The sequence below is a fragment of the Nicotiana tomentosiformis genome, chromosome 5 (genome assembly GCF_000390325.3).
Source record: "Nicotiana tomentosiformis chromosome 5, ASM39032v3, whole genome shotgun sequence".
Lineage (NCBI taxonomy): Eukaryota > Viridiplantae > Streptophyta > Magnoliopsida > Solanales > Solanaceae > Nicotiana > Nicotiana tomentosiformis.
Window position 1 is genome coordinate 89171160 of NC_090816.1, and position 12418 is coordinate 89183577.

Sequence of the window (12418 nt, forward strand, 5' to 3'; positions counted from 1 at the left end):
AATAAATTTCACCCTTCAAATTTTGTAAATAAATAGTTAGTCATTCTTGTGAAATCGAGGCTCGCTCTTTGACTTTGTGCTGACTTAGAATCTCAAATATCATGTAATGAAGCATTGAATTGCCTTTTATTCACTTGAGGGCTGAAATTATGCCGATTCGAGCAATTCATGTATCGTGAGTGGCGAGAATTTGTGTAAATAATGCATGTGCTCAACTTGTAATGTCTAAAGCTTGACCGGTTGGTTCCTCAATGCAAATCCCAGGTTGATGATTAGGTGTCGAAATGATCTTAGGCTCTCTTTGTGATTTCTAGATAGTTTTTGACCAAATTGACCTCCATGGTGCATGTTTCATCCTAGTTATCCCCCGTTGAGCCTTTAACCTTTTATTTAGCGACTACATTACAAACCTTTACCCTTTTTGTGAAATAATTCCCTCTTTTGAACCCGTCCCTCCTTGAATGTTGAGAATGAGGTTAAAAGTCTAAGTTGGGGGTGTTGGTATCAACTGGGAAATGGTGAATATGTTCATTGTGTGTAGAAGCAAATACCTCAAAGTTGTGTTAGATGAAGATACTCAAGCTCCAATAGAAAAGCAAAAGAAAATTTATGTATATATATATATATATATGGAGTTTTGAGAAATTTAGAGAGGTACTTTAAGGTGGTTCTACGTTGGTACCAGAGGTCAATAAGGGCCATGTCGTTTAAAAAAAAAGCAAAATGCAAAAAGTTCATAAAACAATGTATGTAGCGTTCAAGGAGGGTACAATGACTATATTTCCAAATATTCATCCAACCTGTGCAGAAGCTTACACTACAACCCTTAAAAAGTCCTTTTTGATCTACAACCAATTATTCCTGGGGTAGCAATAAGTTAAAATAAGGGCAAGCATATGGACTGATACTTGTAGCACTTAGCATTCTTTCTGAGTGTAAGAGTGTTTGATTGTATCCCCTGTATATATGTGTTGAGTTGGGGATTTTCTTTGATGTGAGCATGCATGAATTGCAAGATTTAGCATAAGTTAGGCTTCTTGAAGTAGGATACAAGTGCATATCTAGCTATGGGTAGCACTCTGTCATTGTTCTAGAGGCTCGAAGCTCACAAACTGATTATTCAAACTGTTAAATGATCTTTGTACTTAAAGAAGGGTAAGTATAAAAAAAATTTAAAAAGGGGGTTATATGCTTGTTAGCTAACAGTAAGCACCATCCATAGTCACTGCTGCTTTGTGATCAGTTGGGAGTAGATTAGCATTTAGTCAGTTGATTTGTTTTTAGTTGCTTGAGGGCAAGCAAGAGTCTAAGTTGGGGGTGTTGATGTGCCGTACAAATGCAACACTTTTGACACTAATTACATAGACTTTAGCTCATCTTTTATAGCATTATAAGTCATTTCTTATGTAGTTTTGGTGTTTTGCAAGAAACCAGACTTGAAGAACCAAGATCATAAAAGAAGATGATAAAAACCTATGAAAGGCAGAAATGCGGCAGGTCTGTGGCCGCAAAAGTGATGTGCGGGCCACAGACTCATCGCAGAACGAAGTAGAAAAGCCCAGTTTCTGAGAGCCAAGTCTGCAATCCATTATGGGGTCGCATAAATATTTTGCGGACCACATAGTGATCATACAATTATAAAAGAAGTCAAGTGAAGATGACTATGCAGTGTGTTATGCAGCCGAAAAAGTGATATACAGACCGCATAACCAAAACGCGATGGAAAAACTGAAAGTTTGTGTGATCAACTCTGCGGTGGAACATAAGATATGCGAACCGCAAAAGCCTTCTGCGACCCATTCTGCGGTCGCAGACTTGATCTGCAGGGTCATTTTTGTCAGGTTTTGGCCACGACTTTTAGACTATTATAAATAGAATGATTAGGGTTTTTGTGTAGTATCTGGTCTGACAGAAAGAGGCTACACTTATAGCGTTGAGTGCACCATTATTTTGGAAGCTTTTGAGAGAGAATCCAAGATTTTGTCTATATTTGTAAGCTTCATAACTTTATTTATTACATTGTTCTTGTATTTTAGTATGAGTAGCTTATTTTAAATACTAAGGTTGTGAATCCTACGTGGGTGTAATGTTAATGGGTATTTATTATTGAATATATATATATATATATATATATATATATATATATATATATATATATATATATATATATTGGTTGATTAATTTCAATTCATTTCTCATACTTAATTTATGGTTGATGGTTGCAAACATTGACTAGTGCCAATTCACTCTATCTTTACTTGGAAAAGTGGGTTAGAGTTTGGTAGAATTGAATTGCAAGAGCTCAAGGTTTTAAACTTTGTCTAATAGAATCTCTTAGGGATAAGTAGATTCTACTTGGCATAAATTGGTTGTTCTTAATTGTAACTCTTTTATATTTGGGAAAATCATAGAGAGGAAATACTATCTAGTTATTGGAAAATATTGGGTAGTCATTTAGGAATCATTTGCATATCAAAGGATCTGGAAATATATAATATTAACACCGATAGCATTACATTCCATTGATGGAGAAACAATCTTGGTTTCTAATCAAATTAATTAAATCATCTCAACAAAATAGCTTTTCTCGACAATTCACAATTACAAAACATTGTTTAAACTAACAAAGTAAAATTATGGCTAAAGTCAAGTTTCGCACTATTTAAGTAACATTTTCACACCTATTCTCTGTGGGATTCGACCCCAACCTAGTTGGGTTATTATATTTTACATCGACCGCCTTACAACATTTATATAGGTGTAATTTGAGCGTATCAGATAGTCTCAATAGCGTAATAACATAAATAACAGAAGTCAATATCAACCATACAACTGAAAACCAACCAACGATCTGGTATCATCGAGTACATGAGCTCTACAAAATTTAAATACAGAGTCTGAACCAAAACACAGTACTGTCTGAAAGATTAAACAATAATAGCATGAACTAAGAGAAAAAGGACTTCAAGGCCTGCGAACGGAACAACAACTACCTTGAAATGTCCAATAAGTACTGATACCACTTTCTAGTAACCACATCTCTCAGCAGTACCTGGATCTGTACATTAAGTGCAGAGTATAGTACAAGTACAACCGATCCCATGTACTCAATAAGTAACAAGCCTAACCTCGTGCTGAAAGCAGTGATGATCTTGGTAAGGTCCAATACTCGTTCTCAATATCGAACAACACCAATAACAACATAATAACGACAAAAGGAAAACCAGTTCAAGTTAAATCAGGTGCAACTTTATCACAATAAGAGGAGCAATAAGCATGCTTTTCGAATATATCAATCAAGGCATCAATTATACCATGTAAATAATCTAAACATGAATTATCAATTTAATCTACAATTTCTAGGCCTTAAAATATCAGACAAAGACATTAAGTACCATATAGCATGAGAAAGATACAACCTTATGCATGCATGACAAGTTTACATACCAAATTCAACAATATCACAGTTTAATCATCAAATATACCAAATCTCAGCACATGTATTGTGCCTGGCAAAAATACCCTTCAATCAGCACGCGCGCGTGCACTCTCTCTCTCTCTCTCTCTCTCTCTCTCTCTCTCTCCTTCACACACACACACACACACACACACTCAGCACGTAAGGGTGCCAGACATAAGTCTCTTACCAAGCCTATCTCGTGTGCATGCACCCACAAGTTAATACTTGACTCCGGAGGGACGAATCCTAGCCCAAGTGCTAATCTGATCTAAGTCAAGGATCAATATCACTTAGCCCAATATGGGGCTTGGCGCATGCGTCACCTCACTATCAATACCACTCAGCCTAATATGGTGCCTGGCGCATGTGTCACCTCACTATCAATATCAACTCGGATCTATGACCCAAAATCTGTCATCAAACCGCCCAAGTCTCAAAATGCTTACATCCAAAGTACTCAGCTCAACCCGTATCACACATATAAGGACACCAACATCATGTGAGATAGCATATAAAGGGTGCACAGAGACGGAGATATAATATATGGATATAATATCATGATTGTGAATATGACTACAATTAATGCAAACAACTCAACATAGCAAAAATAGCCCTATCATATCTCAAACAGATAAACATAACCTAAACATGATTTCTAGCATGAATAATAGCTCATATAGTCATACAAGTGGAGGAAACACGGTAACAAAGAGTCATGATAGCAAAACAAGGCATAAAATAGCCTAACGTCTATCCGGATCATGAATAACCATGGTGTACACATATACACTCGTTACCTCGCACGTGTCACCCCCAACATATATCAAATATCTTAGCTAACGGGGAAATTACCCTCAAACCAAGCTTAGGCAAGATACTTACAAAGCGCAAGAATCAATACTCCAAAAATTTCTTGCTTCCCAAATCGACCTTCGAACGGGCCAAATCTATCCAAAAATAATTCAATAACGTCAAACAAAGCCATAGGAATCGATTTCAAACAATAAATCTTCGATCTTTATTCAGTTCTCAAAAAATCTATAAAAGTCAACCACGAGCTTCCACAGTCAAAATTCGAGTGAAGGGATAGATCTCGACTACCCGTAACTCCACGAGTCCAAATATATGATTAGATTCTAAAATCAAGTCCAAATCATAGCTCAAAACCCAAATCTTTATTTTCTTACGTTGTAGGAAGTCCCCAAATTGTTCCTCAAAATTTCATATTTTGGGTGTTTATAATCCATGTATATTCTTAAAATAATGATAGAAGCGTGTAGAAATCACTTACCCCAAAGCCTTGTGGGAAAATCCTCTTCAAAAATCACCCCTCTCAAAGTCTAAGGTTCAAAATATGAGATATTAGGTCTATGTCCCTAAATTCCTTCCTAATAACCAACTGCAAAAGTTGCAAATGCGACCAGGGGTTCACAATTGCGAGCTTCGCATGCGAATTGGCTCCCTCAGCTTTAGTTCTCGCAAATACGACCAGGAGAGTCGCAAATGCGACCAAGTGTCGCAAATGATACTCCCTTCGCAAATGCAGATGTCGCAATTACGATACCAGTTTCACAATTTTTCACAACCCATTATCGCAAATGCGATCCAGACTCTGCAAATGCGGACTTTCGCAATTACAAGCAGACCTTCGCAATTGCGATGTCTGCAGCACCAGTAAACCCGACAACCTTACAAAACAACTCTGAAACTCGTCCAAAACTCTCCTGGGCCCCTCGGAACCCACACCAAATGTCATACAAGTATATAAACCTCATATGAACTCGCTCATAAGCTCAAAGTATCAAAATAATATCCGTAACCAATAATCAAACAACAAAACATATCATGCAAGCCTCCAAGTTCAAGAGCTTCACATATTCACACCAAGCGTCTGGTTCCTATCAAACTAACTCAGAATGAATCAAACTTTGTACACAAGTCAAAAATGACAAAATGAACCTATTTCAAATCTCGAATTGAAAATAGAAATCTGATAACCTCAAAGTCAACTCACGGTCTAACTTATGAACCTTCCAAACATCCGAATTTTCAACTTTTGAAAAATAGAGCTAAATTATTATAGGAACCTTCAAATACAAATTCAGACATACGCTTAAGTCCAAAATCATCAAACGAACAATTATCCAAACACGAATCCGAGGTGGTTTACACAAAAGTCAAACCTTGGTAACTCTTACAACTTAAGCTTCCAACAACGGAACTAAGTATTTCACTTTACTCTGAAACTTTCTCAGAACCAAATCAGCCATCCCCAAAAGTCATAAAACAATAATCAAGCACATTGAAAGTATCAAATGAGGAATCAGAGCTCAAATACATAAAACTTCCAACCGAGTCACTACAATTTATGAGTATTCCTCACCATTTTATAAGGTTCAAACTTACATTTGTGCATATGCAGAAAATATTTTTTCGGTCCCTCCAAGGAAAAATGAATCGTGCGCCAGAGGTGTTAGTCTCAAAATATTTCTCACCACCCTACGTGCACAAACGTGAAAGAAAGAAGATTAAGCGCATATATGTATTGGATAATAATTTGGGTACAAGAAGAGGAGAACAGATAAATGCTCAATCTACAAGTGGAACGGCCACAAGAAGATCACCTGCCAGTCTTTGGCAGAAAATTATAACTGATTATTTTTTAAAAATCTATTGGAGTTTGTCATAATTTGGTACTATAATGATCTGGTTTTGTTATAATTTGCTACTATGATAATTTGGTAAAGTGTAGTGTTGTGTTATCTATTTACCTTATGTAAGCATAACTTAAGTTATGTTGCTAGTGTAATGGTATCAACTTATGCATTGGTTTATAATAAATTCCCTTTGGTTGATAATTCCTAATTTTTAGTCTTTAAATATCATGTCTACAAGATGTCAGTCATTTGGTCTATTGACAATACCTATTTAGGCAAAATATATAAAGACTTCATTAAACTTGTCTAAAAAATAAGTTTGAATACTTTAACTAAACGGGTGTTCTTTTACCCCCTAAACACATTGTAAGTGAATTTTGTTCCACCCTCCATGACCCCAGAGCAGTTAAAGACTAACGAGTGTGAGCCATCCTCTTTCTGATGATGCCACGTCATTAATGAACTCAAACCCTTTTAATGATCCGGTCCATTACTTAAAAACCCAAAATACCCGACCCACTATCTTTTATTTTTTACCCTAGGCTGAATTACCCAACCTTATCTCTCTCTAAACAAAACGAGAAAAGGGCTGATGAAGTCAAAACCTAATATCGATTTTTCCCTAAATCTCGTCGATTAGAGTGTAGATACTGAAGATCATTGGCTTCTCTTGTAGGTTCTTCTTGTTTTCTTCAATCTCTTGTTGATTTTCAAGTGTAAAAAAATATTTACGGACATTTTTCTTATTTATTGATTTCAGTTCGAAGAAATGGCTTTTGAGCTCGTTACACTGAGGATGTTCCATGGAGGTCAGTTACAATAGTATCCTATCAACTACGAATGAGGTATTATGACACAGTACTTTGATATTGATGTTGACAGATTTTCGTATTTTGAGTTTGTAGATTATGTAAAAGAAAATAGGTATAATTGTAAAACATGTGACATTTATGTGAGACCACCTAATTCTATCACTTTGGTAAAAAATTTAACTTATAGGGATATTATGGGTATTGTGCCTCTATTAAAAAATGGGGATATATTTGAAGTGTATGTGCCCCACTCTGTTGATAAAGCATTAGTGGTCCCTCCGGCTATTGAATATGTAAGTCATGTGTGTGGAAAATCTAGTGTATCTTTTGATAAAGGGATAAATCAAAGTGATGGGGGCAATGAAGATGTAGGGTTTGAAGAATCATAAAATAGTGTCCCTGCTGCTGATAATGTGCCTGGTGGGGGTGAAGGTGGTCCTAAGGCAACTTTATTGAAAGATTCTCCACATATACTAGATGAAACCAATAGCTTATAGCTATAACACATCCACACAACACACAAAACCAAAGTACTTTCTCCATAATCTTGGACTTAACCAAACTGATCCTCCACTTCTTCTCCCTTCCTTTCATCTTATCAATCTCTCCCTCCAACTTCTCTAATTGCATCTCTATCTTCCTTTCCACTTGTTTTTTTCCCTAGGCTTCTCAACAATTTCATACACTTCCAATGCACTTTCAAGTTCACCAATTTTCTCCACCAGTTTAGGAATAACAAATTTCGATCTTGGATCAATTTCTGCATCTCCCCAATACCAAAAATCACAAGATCTTGGACCCTACAATGATAAAATACAAGGAATTAATTAAAGGTCAATCAGTAAAAGTTTCAACTAATTTACAAAAATTAAACTTACCCCATAGTATGGACACACCCAATATCTTCTACTGGAGTTCGGAGGGGTCCAAGCAGTCATTATCGGCAACACATAATCATGGTTGCAACGCACTTCTTCATTCAACCCAGGATCATCATCTTCCATGCAAAGCCTAGCCAAGTTAGTTGACCGCATTGTCAACTAAGCACTAAAATCAGATGAACCCCTCAAATAAAAAAAAATTCGAAACACTCAATAAGCCCTAAAATCAGATGAAGCAAAAGATTATAGAGAAGAATAAGGCTTTGATTCAGATAAAAGGATTCGACATTGTAGGTCTTGGCAATAATTTGTGAGTAATTGAAGGAGAGGAGATTTAGGGTTCTTGAAGAAGAGAAGAAGATTTGGATCGGATAATTGGAGATTTTACCGTTGGGTCTCCTTATAAAGTAAAGAGTCTCTTTTACCGCTGGGTCTCTTTATTTTATAATTTATTTTATGCATTAATTTTTGTGTAAAACGTTCACAAATCAAATGTTTTCACGCGCTGGGTCTGGAGTCATGGAGGGTGGAACAAAATTCACTTGCAATGTGTTTAGGGGGGTAAAAGAACACTCGTTTAATTAAAGTGTTCAAATCTATTTTTTGAATAATTTTAATAGGTCTTTATGTATTTTGCCACCCATTTATAATAAACTATAGTAATGATCTAGTATCCAATTCATATTGGTCGATAATCAGTATGAACGTCAAACAACTTCATTAAATTGAAGCATGCATCGCCTCATTGAATATTGCCACAATTGTGTAAATCCGGTGGACTTGAAAAAAGAAAAAGCCACTACCATTAATACGTTCCGTAAAATGCCAAAAGCCATTTTAATGTAACACCAAAGGCATTGTCTTTTAATTCATTATTTGCCTATAAATAGCCGCCTGAACTACAGACAAAATTCAGTCCTTACAAGTTAATATACAGAAACTAATATAAAAAGAATCACCAAAGGAATGCTGGACGCCTATATATCTCCATATGCTCTTTTGTCCGAGCCGACCTTGATCGGTTTATTCAAGCTCTTCGCGAAGACAGGATCCGCGAATAAATGAATATTTGGAGGATTGCTCGCTTGTTGCGGGTTCTACTAGACGAGGCAGGTGAACCCTGATACCTACATCAGCCCCAACGGCTCCCTAAGGGCACCATAGAATTTGTCCCTATACAGAAATGAAATAAAATTTTCTTTTATTTAATGATAGTGAAATTTTATTTTACCGCTGCCATTGAAATGTATTAATTATACGTAAATTTTCAAGAACACCTGCAATCAACTACCATAGTTTATAATCGACATTAATTATTTACCAAAAATAAATCATCAAGAGCACCTACAATTATAAATTAAATCAACTAGAAATAGTCGATAATCAATTACGACAATTGAATATAACTGAAAGAAAATAAACAACAAACTAATCATAAAAACGTCCGGCACATCTGTTCTTCAATAAATCTAGTAAACATCAAGCCATAGGGACGAGGTGATTGACATTCTGAGAAAGCAATGAACGGATCAGAATGACATTCACCTTTGATCCCGATGGCCATTTGTTTGGATTTCAAACTTTAACATCTAATTCGCCTTGCACTATCAACTAGTAAGGCAAACAATGGGCCATAGAGACGATAGAGTGTATAAAAGAATATGCACTGGTGTACTGGGTGTCAACATGATATGCCCCAGTGATGTAACAACCCGATAAGCCATTTTGAGTACTAGCTCCATTTTCGATTTTTTGAGATATCTCATAACTTTATTTGATGATATATGACTTGCGTATGTGCTCTGTGTCATTTTTGGAAAGCTTATATGTGAACTTTTAAAGAAAATACTATGATTTTTGACTTAAAATGAGACTAGAGTTGACCACAGTCAACATTTTGTGTAAACGACCTCGGATCGGTATAATATTTTTGGATTTGTATGCATGTTTGGTTGGGGTCCCGGTGTTCTGAGGGCATTTCGGTGCATTATGTGAAAAATTAAAAAAAAGAGTTTCAAAGTTGAAAATTTTGAGTTTTGATGATCAATTTTTGATATTTGATTTTAATTTGATGACTTGAGTTAGAGAGTGAATTTACAACAACAACAACAACAACAAGCCCAATAGTTTTTCACAATTGGGGTCTGGAGAGGGTAAGATGTACGCAGCCTTACCCCTACCCCTGAAAGGGCAGAAAGGTTGTTTCCGATAGACCCTCGGCTAGAGAATGCTTGAAAAAGAAAAGGTAATTTCAACAAGTAGGAATAACAGCAAGATGAAATAAGATTGAATCCAAGAATGCAGTTAAACTCAATGTAGTGATAGCCATCTATGCATAAAAGATATCATATTAACACTAATACTAGCGAATTGAGTAAAATAAAGAGAGACGCTCGACTACATACGAACCTTCTACCCTAATCTTTGATTTCTAGGGGTGCTTATTGGGCAGATCGAGCGAATAATTACGCTTAACTGTTCGGCTAATCGGTTATCGGATTATAAATGTAGTAATCTGCTAGCCATCCAATAAGACAACAGGTGGATTGGTATCAGATTAACGATTATAGGGCGGTTTATCGGCTAAACCAAATAAACAAAATTGGTATACTATTGAAATGAATTCTTTTTTATGGGTGGTTTTATTGACTGACTTCCTGTACGCATCCTAACAGACCTAATGAGCTGGATAGAATTAAAAATTCGGGTGGAAAAGTTATAAATTGGAATGGACATCAAGTCTTTAGGAGTTCTTGCTACTTTAAGATCCATAGGAAAATGTAAATATAAAATTTCTTAATGGGTTAATGGTTTATCCGATAAGAAAATTAAATAATTCGCCCCCAAACCATTAAGCCGTTAATTATAAAATCTCAATCCGTTCACCGTCCATTACCCCGATTATCCGATACCAATAAGCCAATAAGTCATCGGTTCGGTTCGGTTAACGGTTTCGTTTCGTTTTTGAACAAGCCTATTGACCTCCACACTCTCCTATCTAGGGCCATGTCCTCAGTCAGCTCCAGCTGCGCCATGTCCCGCCTAATAACTCTCCCCAAGACTTTTTAGGCTTACCTCTACCCCTCATGCTACCCATCGAGGCTAACCGTTCGCACTTTCTAACTGGGATTTCTATACTTCTCCTCTTAACATGTCCAAACCATCTCAACCTCGCCTCCCGCATCTTATCCTCCACAGAGGCCACTCCAACCTTTTTCCCGAATAACTTCATTCCTAATCTTATCCAACCGGGTATGCCCACACATCCACTTTAACATCCTCATCTCAGCTACTTTTAGCTTCTAGGTATGAGAGTTCTTGACCGGCTAACACTCTTCTCCATACAACATAGTCGGTCTAACTACAACCTTGTAGAACTTACCTTTAAGTCTCAGCGGCACATTCTTATCACACAAGACACTGGAAGTGAGCCTCCACTTCATCTATCCTGCTCCGATACAATGCGTGACATCTTCATCAATCTCCCTGTTACCTTGTATTATAGATCTAAGATACTTGAAACTACCTCTTTTGGGGATGACTTGTGTATCAAGCCTCACCTTCATATCCCCTTCCCGGGTAAGGTTGCTGAACTTGCACTCCCAGTATTCCGTCTTGGTCTTGCTCAACTTGAAACCCTTAGACTCTAGGGTCTGCCTCCAAACCTCCAGCCTCTCGTTAACACCACCCCACATCTCATTAATTAAATTTATGTCATCAACAAATAACATACACTATGGCACCTCACCTTGAATGTGTCTCGTCAATGCGTCCATCGCCAAGGAAAATAGGAATGGACTACGAGCTGATCCCTGGTGCAACCCCATCATAATCAGAAAGTGTTTCGAGTCTCCTCCCGCTGCCCTAACCCGAGTCTTAGTTTCATCATACATGTCCTTAATCATCCTAATGTAGGCTACTGGATATTATTACACCCTAATGTAGGAATGGACTAAGAGTGAGTTTGTTATTATTACAATTATGTGAATGTTTGGATTGGAACCCAGGAGCCTCGGGTGAGTATCAAATATGTTTTTTGGTTGATTTTGGAACAGCTGATGCAAAACTGTTGCTGGTATGAACTTGCAGGTCTCGCATTTGCAAAGACCTTATTGCAATTGTGAGCCTCGGATATGCGATGTCAAGCTCGCAAATGCAAAATGGGACTGGGACTGAATACTTTGCATTTACGAAGAAAGTGTCGCATTTGGGGACCAAGGGTGGTCGCATTTGTGATCCATTGAGCAGGGTTCAAGCGGCTTCATATATGCGAAGCTTAATGAATGGGACCTTCGCAAATGCGAAAGGTATGTTGCATTTGCAACAATTGCAAGGCTGAGAGACTATTCGCTTTTGAGAACATTTGTTTGCTTCTGCGAACAAGAGTTCTCAATTGCGGTATCTGCAGTTAGGTAAAAGTTGAGAAAATCGGAACTTAGCTCATTTTATACTATTTTTCAATCCTAAACTTCATACATGCGATTTTTGTTGAGTAATTTCTTCCCAAATTCATTGGTGACCCACTTTAACTTGTTTTCAATATATTTCAATTACTTTTTCATGAATTTTATCATCAAATCTATATATTTCAAGGTAGAAATTAGGGGC